The sequence below is a fragment of the Muntiacus reevesi genome, chromosome X (assembly GCF_963930625.1).
Source record: "Muntiacus reevesi chromosome X, mMunRee1.1, whole genome shotgun sequence".
Lineage (NCBI taxonomy): Eukaryota > Metazoa > Chordata > Mammalia > Artiodactyla > Cervidae > Muntiacus > Muntiacus reevesi.
In genome coordinates this window covers 129,539,321-129,556,475 of record NC_089271.1, presented here as the reverse complement: position 1 = coordinate 129,556,475, position 17,155 = coordinate 129,539,321, and positions in this window count along the sequence as shown.

Here is a 17,155-nt window from a genome sequence, read left to right as displayed (position 1 = left end):
GGGTTGGCTCCTCTGCAGCCGAGTGACCCACTGCATGTCATCTGTTATCTGGCCCTTCTAATTCAATGTCATCCTGTGGGACTAGGGACATGGGGTTCTGATACCATGAGGCTCTGGCTTTTGCTGCCTGTGTAAGTAATAAACTGTCTATATCCATCTGGGCTCATTGTCTTCCAATTGACTGAATCCATGGAAGTGTAGTCAGTCAACTTAGCAGCTGCCAATGGACTGCTGCTTAGGGTCTGCTTGATAGTAGGGACAAACCCATACCAATTAGACCATAAGACAAAATTATTACAAATTGTGATGAATACAATGACTCATAAAATGTCAGCTCTATGTGAACTTAGAAATCACCTAAACATTGGAGAGAATGAACAAGCCTTACACATGAATTCCAATTAACAAATGTTGGAAAAAATGAGAAAAATACAAAATCATCATCAGATAAATATCAACATCATAATTGTGGATAAAATGGATGCTAATATTAGTGGCAAAAACTTGAGAAGAAATGGGATATTGGTGTCATCTAAATGCATCACAAAGAAAAATAGTAACTGTACAGTGAAGAAACCCAGTCCCTTCTTTTCATTCGAGAGGGAACATTTGGGGGTTAGATAAGGAATGGAGTCCTGGCCCAGGAATAGTTCATCCTGGGTCTTCTTGTGTGGATCAACCTGATGGTCACCTCCCTAGTTCTAGGCTGTATAATTAGATTGGAAAAACTCAGCAGTTGGCAGAACCCTCATATTGGTTCCTTGACTAGTAGGGTAGGAACTGTTGTGGTAGGAAAGGTCAAACAGAAACCTCAGAAACTCTTCACTTCCACATATCAAGATAATAGATAAGTAAATAAAATTTAAAAATGTTTGCATCCGAGGGAGAATTGCAGAATTTAGTGCTCTCAGCGACTTACACAGTGCAGTTGCCATCAGATTCCTGTGTTGTCCCTGAAAAATAAAAACAGGTGGATCATGGCAGGTGACAAAAGGAAGCACCAGAAATTTTACTAGGTAGTAATACCAACTGCTATGTCAAACACGGTATCATCACTAGAGCAGATGAACACTGTGGCTACTAAGCTAGTGACTTTTATTTTCCATACCCATTAGAAGGCAGATCAGAAAGTTTCTGCTGACACGGTATGGCTATATGTGTCATACATGTGTATTCAGTCCGTATGCTGAATGCTAATATGTGCTGCCTAGATCTCCTTTCAGCAATGAAGATGTTATTCCCCTCAGCTGCTGAGAGTGCACCTGGAAGATGGCCTTCAGGTGTCCCCTTTCCTTAGAGATGGATTACCTCAGCTAAAGAAAACTCCTTCAGTCAAGATCATACCTCCTTCCAAGGGGAGCCTACATCTGATGAGTAGTCAATGCAGGGGTGTAGAGGCCCAGCCTTCTTTTTTTTTTTTTATTTTTAAATTTATTTTAATTGGAGGCTAATTACTTTACAATATTATGGTGGTTTTTGCCATACATTCACATGAATCAGCCATGGGTGTACATGTGTTCCCCATCCTGAACCCCACTCCCACCTCCCTCCCCATCCCATCCCTCAGGGTCATCCCAGAGCACCAGCCCTGAGCACCCTGTCTCATGCATCAAACCTGGACTGGCGATCTATTTCACATTGATTATGTACATGTTTCAGTGCTATTCTCTCAAATCATCCACCCTCGCCTTCTCCCACAGGGTCTAAAAGACTGTTCTTTACATCTGTGTCTCTGTTGCTGTCTCGCATATAGGGTCATTGTTACCATCTTTCTAAATTTCATATATATGCGTTAATTTACTGCATTGGTGTTTTTCTTTCTGGTTTACTTCACTGTATAGTAGGCTTCAGTTTCATCCACCTCATTAGAACTGATTCAAATGTATTCTTTTTAATGGCTGAATAATATTCCATGGTGTATATGTACCACAGTTTTCTTATCCATTTGTCTGCTGATGGGCATCTAGGTTGCTTCCATGTCCTGGCTATTGTAAACAGTGCTGCAATGAACATTGGGGTGCACGTGTCTCTTTCAGATCTGGTTTCCTCAGTGTGTATGCCCAGAAGTAGGATTGCTGGGTCATATGGCAGTTCTATTTCCAGGTTTTAATGAATCTCTACACTGTTCTCCATAGTGGCTGTACTAATCTGCATTCCCACCAACAGTGTAAGAGGGTTCATTTTCTCCGTACCCTCTCCAGCATTTATTGTTTGTAGACTTTTTGACAGCAGCCATTCTGACCGGCGAGAGATGGTACCTCATTGTGGTTTTGATATGCATTTCTCTGATAATGAGTGATGTTGAGCATCTATTCATGTGTTTGTTAGCCATCTATATGTCTTCTTTGGAGAAGTGTCTGTTTAGTTCTTTGGTCCATTTTTTGATTGGGTCATTTCTTTTTCTGGAATTGAGCTGCAGGAGTTGCTTGTATATTTTTGAGATTAATTCTTTGTCAGTTGCTTCATTTGCTATTATTTTCTCCCATTTTGAAGGAGACCCAGCCTTCTTAATCCAGTTTGGGACAACCAGTCATTCTATTTCTAGAACCTACCATGGAATAGACTGAGGCCTTCATTGGGACTGCATTATAACTTCACTGACCAATGCTGTTTCGTCTACTGCCTTTCCATAGCTGTCGTTGAGCCTGAGGGTACACCCTAATTAACATCTCATGCACTAGTTCCTATCTCAGAGTCTGTTTCCTGGGGAACCCAGGCTCTGTGATAGTTTGGTGCCAGAAGTGGCCTGCAGAAGCAAGTGTTATGGGATTTTGGACCTGGATCACTGCCGGGGTGGCATGGAAGACTTTATACTGGTGGTGGATTGAGCATGGCTATTCCCTGACACAAGTAGCAGTGAGGTTAAAACTTTTGTTAGTGGAAGGGAATATATTAGCTATTGGCTTCTCAGACATTTAAGAAATATGGGGAGACTAGTACTCTATAAAAGAATAGAATTTTGTGGTTATTCTAAGTTTGATTGACACGCTGGAAAAGGATGACAAAAAGCTAATAGCAATTAGTTGGCAATTTAAAGTTAAGTGTGAAAGTCGTAGAAATCCTTGGTAGGGTATAAAGAGGCTCTCACTCAAGCAGCAGAAGGACCAGGTCCAGGACTTAATCATAAGAGTAGTCAGTCTCCAAATGTAGTTCGAGTCCCAACTAAGGCAGATCTGCTATGCCGAGTCAGGGCTGCGCCTGGGAAAGAATGAGATCCTGACATCTGACAGAGGGACTTCTGGGGCTTGAAAACCTTGGATTTCCAGATTTCCTTGACCCTCTGAGCCTGTCAGTGGCCCAGTCCTCCCTATTAAGAGCTAACATGCCTCATTTGCTTGAACACATTACAAAGGCCTCTCCCTTACAAGACAACATGTGCCTGCCCCCTCTCAGGGTTTGTCCTCCCACCCCCGACTTTGCACCTCCTTGACAGCAGACCAATAACTAGGGTTAAATCACCATGGAACCCAATTGGGAATGAGCTATGCTGATGAGATACAAAAGGGACAATACCCTGATAAGACTGCTGCCTCTGTCACAACATGTACCAGCAGGAACTGGGGCATGAGGTATGAGCAAGGATTTTTGCTGAACTAAGGCAGAAGGGGTAGAACACAAATTTAGATAAAAGATAGTTTATACATATAGGAGAATTTTCCTGGGATATAGGATTTACCCCCCTAGCAAGGACCCTGAAAGATGATATAAACACACCTAGAAGGTTGAATCCTAAAAGCATGGAAAACAGGTTGGTTGATAACTTTGAGTAGAAATGCCTGAACTTCCATGACAAACAGTGGCTGAGAAGGCTCAGAATGGAGCCTAAGATATGGGGCCAGAAGATCCACTGGAGAATATTGTACCAGAGGACTCAGGGGACACACTGTTCACCAAGGCCACAAGAAATGTGTTGGTGAGAGGGCCCCAGCATTGCTAAGAAGTTCATGTGCAGGCCCAGGTGGATAGTAGGAGAGGCAATCACAGAGTTAGGCTCATAAGTAGCAAAGGGGTGATGGGAAAACTGAAGTAATAGAGGCCAGGTGGTTTTGCTCAACTGCCAGGAGCTAGGTGGATACAACAGTCATAATAACAAGCTAGGTCAGAGTAGCAGCCAAGGGGACCTGATCCAGTGGGAACTGTGGAGGTGGTTCATATTGTATGATATCCCTGGGAGCAAAATAGATGGGCTGGCAACAGGACACCGCTCAATCTGCAAAATCAAAAGCAATCAAGGTTGAATGAACAGGGCGCTGAGAGCAGTTGCTCCAATACAAAGCCATGACTGTTTGCTGAGTTTCTGGACTTGAGCCAGTTTTCAGACCTGAAACTCAGGGACTAAATGGGAGTCCAAGTCTTCAGGTAAGAAGGACCCTGCAGAACAGTCCAAGGTATATCTCACCACAATACATATACTGCAACTATATGTAGTAATGATTCCTTCAGTCCTTTCCCAAAGGGACCCATGTCTGTTTATTGGGTAACTCAAAGTTTTGAGGACTGTTGGGTTGATGGGCATGCAGGTACAAAAGACCTTTTCCACCAGTTGGGGGAGGGGGACTCTGTAGTGCAATTTATACTCCAGACAATCTCTGTGGGATCAGATTGAAGCTAGTCTCCAGCTAAATCCAAATTCTTGCCTAGCTTTCCCTCCTGGTTTGATAGAGTGCCTATCTTACTCCCTTCTCCCGGCTATCCAGATGAATCACATGCACAAGAACCCTTGTCTCAGGCCCTGCTTCTAGAAAGTCCAACCTAAGACAAACTGTGTCTGTTCATACTTGGAAGATTCATAGTAATCCATAGGATGTTAGTGCCCTGGTACATTTCACCATTCTCCAAGTGATGAACTTATCTAGTCTTTTTCTCTTGCAAACAGCGCTTCACTGAACATCCTTGCATCTGACTCTACATATCCCATATGTTCTCAAACCTCTCATGTGAACTGTCTTCAGAAATGCTCCACTAGGATTTCAGGTAGTCCCAAGAGGGCTATGAATATTAGTTTTGTGGACTGTGGTTATAGTCCATGAAACAAATTACCTAAAGTAAATCATAAAGGAGCCCATGAATTACAGAGTTACACAAAGGTATTCACAAAGCGTTGCAGATCAGGGAAATGAAAAGGAAGAAGGATGGTTGGAGAAATAAGTTGAGTTAGTGAGAATAGCCCAGAAAGACTTTGAGGAAGTGGTTAGATTTAAGTAGTATTTAGGTGTATTCTTACTAGAGGAAAATAAGAATATTGGGGTTAGGTAGGATTAAATGGGAAACACAGGCTTGAATGTTCTGGTTGATTAAGAGAAGGAAGAGATGAGGCAAGGGACAAAAGTGAGGATCTTTAAGTGTAGTATTGGAAATTACAACCAAAATGACTAAACTCAACAGGTGCACCTAGGAATGAACTATTAATGAATACAAATGCCTAAGGGTAATTTTTTCGTGAACTTATTTCCTGTAGTGCTTTTCTGAAAGAACACCATGCTCCTTGCTAAGCTTATTTTCTTTGTTCTAATCATCACTCTTTCCTCACTTCCTGCCTTCATTGCCAAGATCCAGGAGGCAAAGACAGATAGGCAAGAGAGCATGTCACAGACCATAAGAGGACAAGCCGTATGACTTGGGAGTCCAAACAAAGGCTGAGGCACAGAAATCCTGCCTTGGCTATGCTGTAACCCAAATGAGTCACCTGGGCCTATTTTTTTTTTTTTTAAAGTATCCATTAATATGGCCATGTCCATTTTGTGATTGTTCCATTTCATGGTGTTCCTATGATATTCTGCTTTTATATATATTTATTTGGCTGTGCTGGGTCTTAGTGGCAGTATGTGGGATCTTTTATTTGAGACATGAGAACTGTTGGTTGCGGCATGTGAGCTCTAGTTCCCTGACCATGGATTGAACCCAGGGCCCCTTGCACTGGGAGCATGGAGTCTTAGCCACTGGTCCACCAGGGAAGTTCCTGACATGTTGCTTTTACTCCCATAATATCACTGTTTTCATTCTGATTTGCATTATCATTAAGTTAATTATTATTCTGAGGTTACAAAGTTGTGGCATACGGGATACCTTTGGCCCGCAGATGTGCTGCATTAAGCTATTGTGTGTTCACATTTGAAAAGACAGTTGCCAATATTTCAAAAATGGGAGGGTTCAAACAAAAATCTGGATTTCTGAATTCTGGAAAAACAGAACCTGGCACCTAGAGCCCCCATTTCTTCATGACCATGACTGACTGGAACTGAGCAGTGGCTACCCTTATTATCAACTTGACATTGAATCTGAAAGTCTGTTACTGTTTTTTATGGAACAAAACTGACATTGTTGCTCTTCTAGCAACATTAAGAATGTGAAGTCTTCTATAAAAACTGGGAAAACAATAGCTAGACTGAGAGGGGAGAGGACTGTGGTGGTTCAAGAATTAAAGGACAGGAGTGGGCTGAAGACTAGGTTAGGTTAGGAATGGAGAGCTTGGACAAAACTGCTGAGATGGCAGAGGGAGAAAGTGAGGAGGTTATTTGGTCGTTTCTCTTACGAGGCTTCTTAGGAGGAAACCACTCCTAGGGCATATGGTGCTATTTCTCTGCCTTTAACTGAAATTTTCATTGAGTGCCTACACTGTACCAGACACTGGGGGATACAGTCCTGAATAAAGGAGACATAGCCCCTGCTCTCCTGGAGTTCACTGTTGACTGGGAGAGCCAGACATTAATAAATACAATACTATGAGGGAAAGTTAGAAGGTGCTAAGAAAATCAGCACTAAAGAAACTTTTCCTCAAGGTCCATCCAAGTTGTCACAAATGCCCTTTTCCATGGATGAAAAATACTCCATTGTGTGTGTGTGTATACACTCCATTGTATGTGTATTATATATATATATATACATATATATTCATACTACATCTTCTTTATCCTTGAGGATATTAGGCTAAGTGAGAGAAATCAAACAGAGAAAGACAAATATTGTGTGATCTCACTTATATGTGGAATCTAAAAAAGTCAAACTCTTTTTTATTTTTTGACCACTCTGCATCATGTGGGATCTTAGTTCCCTGACCAGGGATCAGACTCGTGTTCTCTGCATTGGGAATGCAGAGTCAACCATTGGACTGCCAGGGAAGTCCTCTTTCTTTTTTGATTCAATTAATCAATTGTTGGGCTGACCACAAGGGTGTGGCTGTTCCTTTTTAGTTGAAGTATAGTTGCTCTGCAATATTATGTAAGTTATAGGTATACAATATAGTGATTCACAATTTTTAAAGATTCTACTCCATTTATAGTTATTATATAATGTTGGCTGTATTCCCCAAGTTGTATAATATATCCTTGTAGCTTATTTTATACCTAATTGTTTGCACCTCTTACTCCCCACTCCTATATTGCCCCTTTCCTTTTACTTCTCCCCACTGGTAGCCACTAGTTTATTCTCAATATTTGTGAGTCTGTTTTTTTTTTTTGTTATATTTACTAGTTTGTTGTGTTTTTTAGATTCCACATTTAATTGATATCATAAGGTATTTGTCTTTTTCTGTCTGACTTACTTTACTTGGTATGATAATCTCTAGGTCCATCCATATTGCTGCAAGTGGCAATATTTCACGTATTTCATGGCTGAGTAATATTCCATTCATCTGCTAATGGACACTCAGGTTGCTTACATAACTTGGCAATTGTAAATAATGCTGCTATGAACACTGGGTTGCATGAATCACTTTGAATTAGTGTTTTTGTTTTCTTAAACAAATAAAACCCTTAAAAGTAGAGAGTAAAATGGTGGTTACCAGGGGCTGGAGGGTGGGAGGACTAGAAAGATATTGTTTAAGGATGCAAGCTTGCAATTAGTAGTAAATAAGTCCTGGAGATCTAATGCACACTACAGTGAATATAGACAAGACTGAATTACAATCACTACACTTGCTAAGAGACTCAAACTTAATTATTCCAACCACTAAAAGAATGATAATTATGTAACATGATAGAGGTGCTAATTTTTGCTATGATCATATAAATGCATTAAATTAATTAAATTAACATGTTGTACACCTTAAAATTATACAGTGTTGTAGGTCAAATATATTTCAATTTAAAAAAGGAAAAATGTTCTAATCTAGGGGAACGTTTCCTTGTGGAAAGACACTTGGATTGGGGCCTGAAGTAGATAGGAGTTAGTAGGGCAAAGAGGAGGAAATAGAGCTTTACAAACAGAGGGAACAGCATGTGCTAATACCACAAAACAGGCAGGAGTGAGGCACCACCAAAGACCTGAGAGAAGGTCTTGTTTCAGAGAGGAGAGTGGCTGGCAAGGAGGCTGGAAACATCACAATGCCACTGCACAGCCTTGGAGTTGGTGGAAAGGAGTCTGGGTCTTCAGAGCAGTGGGGGTCACTAAGAGGTTGAAAGCAAAGTGCACCATAATACAAATTTTGTTTTAATACTTCAGCCACCTGGCAGTGAGTCCCTGTCTAGGGAAGGCTTATCATTCACCCCTCTTTTTTTGTGGTTAAAGCAGCTAAACGTTTTTCCCATAGAGGGTTTAAACATTTTTTTTCACTCAGAAATATTAATCACAGCACAGATTTCTCACCACTGTGGACAATATGCCTTTTGGAAGATCTAAGTCCAGGGAAAAACTCCACTCTTGTCTGGCTAACTGGCCATATTGAAACCAATGGGAGTGAGGAGAGGTGTATTTTTCAATCTTGCCAATTACTTTTAAAATTTAGAGGAGTACAAACAAAATCATTTTATTAATGAAGTCCTGCTCATTTGCCCTTGGATGTATTTTTCCTACATGTCTCTGCCATCCTAACCTCCCAACTACAGCGCTTTTTCAGGTCCTTATTACCCACATGTGAATCATGGTCCCCTCACTATGCACCCTACCCATCTTCCAACTATTACATGCTTAAGCTGGGACCCAGCAGTCATTTTCCCCCTTCTAGAAGGCCCGCCTATCCCATCATCACATTACTCTGCAGCTCAGGAAACCCTGACAGCTCTCCCACTGTCTACAGCAGGATTTCTAAAGTGTGGTCCATGACTCTGCTCAAATATATGTATTTGCTTTCATATACACAAAACATCTCTGGAAGGATATAGAAAGAACTGAAAACATTAATTGCCTTCAGGGAAGGGAATGAGTGTCTTGGGACCTGGTGGGAAGAAGATTTTCTTTATATAATCCTTTATACTTCCTGAATTTTGAAACCTGTGACTTTTAGGATTTTTAAAATGAAAAAAATATGTGTTTTTTTTAAGAAGTGTGTGTGTGTGTTAGTTTCTCAGTTGTGTCCGACTCTTTGCGACCCCATGGACTGTAGCCTGCTAGGTTTCTATGTCCAAGGGATTCTCCAGGCAAGAATACTAGAGTGGATTGCCATGCCCTTCTCCATTAAGAAGTATGCTGCTGCTGCTAAGTCACTTCAGTCGTGTCTGACTCTGTGCGACCCCATAGATGTCAGCTCACCAGCCTCCCCCGTCCCTGGGATTCTCCAGGCAAGAACACTGAAGTGGGTTGCTATTTCCTTCTCCAATGCCTGAAAGTGAAAAGTGAAAGTGAAATCGCTCAGTCACATCCGACTCATAGCGACCCCATGGACTGCAGCCTACCAGGCTCCTCCATCCATGGGATTTTCCAGGCAAGAGTACTGGAGTGGGGTGCCATTGCCTTCTCTGATTAAGAAGTATATATACATATAAAAGAAGTATGGTTCATGACTACATGAGTTGCTAGGGCTGCTGTAACAAAAGACCACAGATTGAATGGCTTAAACAATAGAAATTTGTTTTCTCATAGTTCTGGAGGCTAGAAGTCTAAGATCAAGGTGTCAGCAGGTTGGTTTCTGCTGAGGCCTGTCTCTTTTACTTGCAAATGGCCATCTTCTTGCTGTGTCCTCATGTGACCTTTTCTCTGTGTGTGCATATTTCTGATGTCTTTTTTGTGTGTCCAGATTTCCTCTTCTTAAATGGACACTTGTCAAGGTGGATTACGGCCTACTCTAACAGCCTCATTTTATCTTAATCACATCTTTAAAAGTCCTACTTCTAAGTAACAGTTACATTCTGAGGTACTGGGGGGTTAGAGCTTCAACATATGAATTTTGGTGTGTGTGCGTGCTCAGTGGTATCTGACTCTTTGCGACCTTATGGACTGTAGCCCGTCAAGCTCCACTATCCTTGCGATTCTCTAGGCAAGAATACTGGAAAGGGTTGCCATTTCTTCCTCCAGGGGATCATCCCTACCCATGGATCAAACCTGAGTCTCCTGTGTCTCCTGCATGGCAGGTGAATTCTTTACCTCTGAGCCACCTGGGAAGTCTATGAATTTTGTGGGGGGAGCACAGTTCAGCTCATAGCAATGTGCACTAGAGCCATGTGCACTAGAAACATCTGTAGTGCTTGTTGAGAATGCTGAGAATCCTATGCTTCATCCCAGATCCACTGATTCAGAATCTACTTATCATGAGTCTGAGGTCACATGGGTTGTTCGATTCTAGAAGCCCTCAGTTTGGCAGGACTTCACATTCTGTCCTCATCAAAGTACTTGTGTCTGTGGGGAAGTCATGCTTCCTCGCTTTGTTCTTATCAGTCCTTGGAAGGAGGAATTCCACTCTCATTCCACTTCTATTAGCCACTTGGCCCCTGATATGCACAGGGCTTACCAGGTGGCTCAGTGTTAAGGAATCCGCCTGCCAAGCAGGAGGCACGAGTTCAATCCCTGGGTCAGGAAGATCTTAGTGACTAAACATCAACCCTGGTACCCACACTACCTCTACTTTATAAGACTGAATGTATCAGCCCATCCAATTTCCACAAGATCAGAGGTATGTACTACTGTCCACTCTGGTTCACTTGCTTTAAATGGAACTCACATTTTTACATATGTGGGAACATCAATAATAATAGGAATACTATCCAACATTTATTAAATGCTACTATGTTTCAGGAATTATGTTATAATTTTATATTATCTCAGTTAATACTTACAATAGTCACTCAGTTGTGTCTGCCTCTTTGCGACCCCATGGACTATAGCCCTCCAGGCTCCTCTGTCCATGGGATTTCCCAGGCAAGAATACTGGAGTAGTTTGCCATTTCCTTCTCTGGGTGATCTTCCTGATCCGGGGATTGAACCTGGGTCTCCTGCATTGCAGGCAAATTCTTTACTGACTGAGCCACCAGGGAAGCCCAATATTTACAATAAAGCTATGTAATTAGTTACAGTCATCTCCATTTTACAAACAAAAAAGTAAGATCAGAGAGGTTAAGTAAGTTGGTGAAGGTGGCATAGCTAGTAAATGGCAGACTCTGGACTCTAACCCAGGCCTACGTGTATGCTCAAGTCCGACTCTTTGCAACCCCAAGGACTGTAGCCCACCAGACTCCTCTGTCCATGTAATTTTCCAGGCAAGAATACTGGAGTGGGTTCCTATTTCCTTCTCCAAGGGATCTTCCTGAGCCAGGGATCGAACCTGTCTTTTATGTCTCCTGCTTTACAGGGGTATTGTTCACCATTGAGCCACCTGGAAGCCCAGGCCTCTATACCTCTAAAGTCCCTGTCTTTCTATCATGATGGGGATTTTTGCCTCTAAGTCCATGAGAAATATTGGTCTGTAGTTTTCTGTTTTTGTTCTGGTTTTCGTATCGGGATAATGCTGACCTCATAAAATGCACTGGGAATTGTTTGTTCCGCTACTATTTTTCTGACAGAGATTGTGTAGCATTGATGTTATTTTTTCTTTAAATGTTTAGCAGTAAAACCATCTGGGAATAAAGATTCCTTTTTTTTGGAAGGTTTTAAAAAATATGACTTCAACATCTTTAATAATTATAGAAATATTCATGTTATTTCATCTTGGATGAATTTCCATATTTGTGTGTTTTGCAGAATTTTCCTACTTAAGTTGTCAAATTTGTTTATAGAACTCTTTGTAGTACTTTATTTTCCTTTTAATGAGCGAAGCATTTCTATTGGTAGTCTTTCATTTCTGGTATTGGTAATTTATGTCTTATCTTCCTTCCTTTTTAAAAAATTTTTTTTTTTAATTTACTTATTTGTTTGTACCGGGTCTATAGTTGTGGCATGCGGGATCCAGTTCCCTGACGAGGGATCGAACCCAGGCCCCCTGCATTGGGAATAAGGAGTCTTAACCACTGAACCACGAGGGAAGTCCCTTATCTTCCTTCCTTTATCAGCCTGTGTCATGCTTATTACTCTTATTGATCTTTTAAATTAATTAGCTTTGATTTTCATTTGTCTTCTGTATTATTTTCTATTTTCAATTTCTTTAGTTTTTCCTCTTTGTATTCTTTCTTCAGTTTTCTTTGGATTTATTTCATTCTTCTTTTTCTAGTTTCTTAAGGTGGGAGTTTATATTGTTTATTTGAGACTTCTCATCTTTAAAAATATTTATTTATTTATTAATTTTTGGCTCTGTTGGGTCTTTGTTGTTGCATGGGCTTTCTCTAGTTGTGGCAAGCAGAGGCTACTCTCTAGTTGTGGTGTGAGGGCTTCTCATTGTGGTGGCTTCTCTTGCTGTGGAGCACAGACTTTAGGTGCAAGGGCTTCAGTAGTTGAGGCTCGTGGGCTCAGTAGTTGTGGCATATGGGCTTAGTTGCCATGTGACCTGTGGGATCTTCCTGGACCAGGGATGGAATGGGTATCCCCTGTGTTGCTAGGTGGATTCTTAACCACTGGATCACCACAGAAGCCCTTCCTCTTTTCTAATTTAAGTATTCAATGCTATAAATTTCCCTCTAAGGTTGCTTTAGTGGCTTCCCACCATTTTGATGTTTTACTTTCATTTTCATTGTTTCATTATTTAATAATCTAGTTATATTTCTATCTGTTTTCTCTCAGTATACAATTTTGAAAAAAAAAGGTTGCTATTTATTCAAATTTACTTATCTTTTCTTCTGTAATGTCTTATTTGCTTTTAATCCATTAAGTGTACTTTTCATTTCAGATGCTGTAATTGTTCATCTCTTTATAGAGAGTCTTTTTGTGTCTCCTTTTGAATCTTTTCTTATATCTTCCATTCCTCTTCTGTTTGTGCTTGTGTTTTTCTCTACCTTCCTAAACATACAGGGGTATATTTATAATGCTGTTTTAATGTCCTTGTCTGCTATTTCCATCATCTTGGTCATATCTTGATCTCTTTCTATTGACTTTCATCCTGATTCGGGGTCATATTTTCTTGCTTCTTTGTATACCTAGTAACTTTATTTATTTTAAAATATTTATTTGTTTGGCTGTGTTGGGTCTTAGTTGAGGCACATGGGCTCTTCCTCGCAGGTTTGAGATCTTTCATTGTGGTGCCTGGGCTCTTTGTTGTGGCTCACAGTTTTCTCTAGTTGTGGTTCACAGTTTTCTCTAGTTGTGGTATGTGGGCTCTAGAGCATGTAGGTTCAGTAGTTGTGGCATGGGGACTGAGTTGCCCTGTGGCATGTGGGATCTTATTACCCTGATCAAATCCACATTCCCTGCGGTGGAAGGTGGATTCTTAACCACTGGACTACCAGGGAAGTCCCTTTAGTAACTTTAAACTGAATGCAGACATTGTTAGACTTTCATTGTTGGTTGCTGAATTTTGTTGTATTCCTTTAAATAGTGTTGGATTTAATTTTCTGATACAGAGTCAAGCTACTTAGAATTAGCTTGATCCTTTCAAGCCTTGCTTTTAAACTTTGTCAGGACAGGTCCAGAACAGGCTTCAGAATAAGGTTAATTTTGTCCCCCTACTGAGGTACCATCCTTCTGAGGATTCCACTGGATGATCTTTGTATTAGGAGATCTTTCTATTCTGGCTGGTTAGGACAGGAAGTATTACCAGCCTTATGTGAGCTTTGGGAATTATCCTAGTTACTCTTTTCGATGTGTTTCTTTCCCTAGCCCTGGGTATTTTCCTCTCATATCTGTGCAGATGCATACTCAGCCAAAGACTTAAGGGGCCCCTTCTGCATATCTCTAGAGCTCTTTCTCTGTGTAGCTCCTTCCTCTCTGGTAGTGTGACCTACAAATTATAGCTGCCTTGGCTCTTGTGAACACCAGTCTCTGTCTACGCAAGTCAGTGAGAGTGCTGGACTTTGTCTGGGTTCCTTCTTCTTCTACTGCATCTTGGAAACTGCCTCAATGCAGTAACCTGGTGCAGTTGTAGGACTCGCTTTGTTCCCATACACTTGGGGCTTGCAGTCTTTCACTGCTTGTTGCCCAATGTCCTAAAAACATTCTTTCATTTATTTATACAATTTCATAGTTTTTAAGGTGGAAGGATATCTAGTTCCTGTTGCTCCATCTTGGCTGGAAGCAGAATTCAATTAACTGAATTTTAACTTTTGTTTTTCTTATCTTGCTATGTTTAGTTTGGGCTTCCCTGGTGGCTCAGAAATAAAGAATCTGTCTGCAATGTAGGAGATCTGGGTTTGATCCCTGGGTTGGGAAGATCCCCTGGAGAAGGGAATGGCAACCCTCTCCAGTATTCTTGCCTGGAGAATTCCATGAACAGAGGAGCCTGGTGGGCTATAGTCCATGGGGTCGCAAAGAGTCGGACATGACTGAGAGACTAACACAACAAAATAACACATGTTTAGCTTTTAGGAAAATAAAGTAAAGAATACAAAACAGACTGTATCAGGAATTTAGTTTAAAAATTAATTTGTAGAGCATGTCCCAGGCTCAGTCCACATTCAGCTGATCTAAGAACTATATTCCCTAGATGTCTAATTTTTCATTATTGATAGCAACGAAATTATGGCCTAAGACTCTTAGGCTCTTGGCCAGTACACAAATACCATGACTCACCCAGAGTCTTTTTACTAAGAAAGGATGAGCTCAAATTTTATCAAAAGATTTTCTAAGGGAGGTGTGGTTGGTTGTGGGGAATAATCCAAAGGGGTTTCTGCGTAACAATTAGTTGCTAGAATATCCTATTGCCCAAAAGAATTGCTCCAAACTTTCCAATTAATATAGGATTTCCTGTACTTGACATTTATTATCCAGTTTATCATCTCCACATATAGTTACTTCTTATCCCCTACTGTTCTTCCTCCTATCAGTGTCTCTTCCCCACAGATGCCATCTTTTTCCTGCCCCCAACATGTCAAAAGCTGAGCTATATATCCACAACTCCTGTTAGGCATGAATCTTGATGCAACTTAAGCTGTACTTTCTACTGGCCTCAGTCATGGTTTCTTTATGGCTGGTTTCCTCACTGACTTTCGAATATGCATTACTCATTTGGAATTTTAAGTCTATGACCATGCTGTTGCTACTTTCTGCAATATCTTTTTGCTGCCACAACTCTTGGCCATTCTTCAAAGGTCAACACAAGTGGCAAGCAGCTGTCTTTGCCCTCAACTCCATCAAATGTGCACCTTTTCAATTTGTATCATTCATTTAGGGACTTAATGCCTTGCCAGGGTTCCTGACACTATAGCTCATGCATACATCTTGTCTCCACAATTACAGTGTAAACTCATGGAGAGTAGAAACTGTTTAGAAGTGTTCTTATCTTTCTTTGTGCTCCAACCCCATTGCCCGCAGTGTCTAGTATTTTGTTATGCTCATGGTAAAATAAGCCCCAAACAATAATTTTTTGAATTTGCAAATTAATGGAGAAATGAAAGAACACTAATGAGAGTGTACTGTATAGCAGAGGGAACTCAGTGCTCTGTGGTGAACTAAATGGGAAGGAAATCCAAAAAAGGGGATATATGTATATGTATATCTGGTTCACTTTTCTGTACAGCGGAAATTAACACAACATTGTAAAGGAACTATACTCCAATAAAAATTGTAAAAAAGCACTCTGAAATCTTTAAAATGAATAATAACAAAAGCTAACATTTATTGGGGCCTCCCTGGTGGCTCAGATGGTAAAGAATCATCCTGCAGAGCAGGAGACATGGGTTCAAACCCTGGATCAGGAAGATCCCCTGGAGAAGGGAATGGCAATCCACTCTAGTATTCTTGCCCAGAAATTCCCATGGACAGAGGAGCCTGGCGGGTTATAGTGCATGGAGTTGCAAAGAGCTGGACACGACTGAGGGACTAACACTTTCACTTTCAACATTTATTAAACACTTACTTTGTGCCAGGTTATTGCTACGGACCATCTTATTGAATTTTTCTATCTTTTTTAGAGGGATCAGCATTTCTTTCTTTTTAAAATATTACAATAAATTCAAGTGGAATAGAATGGTTTTAGCAATTAAATATCTGTATTTCCATCCCTGCATCTACATATATATCTTTATGTCTATATTGGTACCATCTATTTCTGTATCTATCCAGAGTTTGCCATTATATGTTAATTACAAGGGAGAAAAAGATGCCAAGAAGTTGTTTTACATTAGATGCTTTCTTGCCCCGTCCCCAAAGCATAACCATTTCCCTAGCATGCCTAAAAGGAAAACACAGTTGATTTTCACAGCCTGGAGGCTAAACTTAATGAGGGCCAATACTTTAATTCAGAGACCTTGGGAATAGCACATGAGGCTAAAAATTCAACACGGGGTGATGATGGTGGGTGCTCAGAGTCTGGGCACTCTACTTCTGGCTCAGGGGCTTAGTAGGCAACAAAACTTATATAGGTAAAGAATCAATAGGTAAAGAATCCGCCTGCAATGCAGAGACACAGGAGGTGCAAGTTCAATTCCTGGGTCAGGAACATTCTGTGGAGAAGGAAATGGCAACCCACTCCAGTATTCTTGCCTGGAGAATCCCATGGACAGAGGAGCCTGGTGGGCTACAGTCCATGGGGTCACAAAGAGTCAGACATGACTGAGTGACTAAGTACAGCACAGAATAGAAGTAGGAAGGTGAATCAAAGATTGACCTCTGCAGGTATAGAGCCAGAGAAGGAGGTGGGGACAAGGACAGGAGCATATTACACCCAAAACCTCACTTGGGAAATTGAGAGAGACCATTTTCAACTGTCCTTGAGGAAGGAAAGCCAGATGGATAATGGGAGATGCCTTAGGAAGGAAAAGGGGGAAAACGTGGCTGGGAGGGGTCAGCAGTTCGTTCCTTTTTAAGCACGAGGAGAAAGCCTGAGCACCAGGTCTGACCAGTAACTGTCCAATGACAGGACAATGTTCGCAGCTTGGAAATCACGTGGGGGCATGCAGGTCTCTGTCTCTTGGTGCAGGTGTTGGTC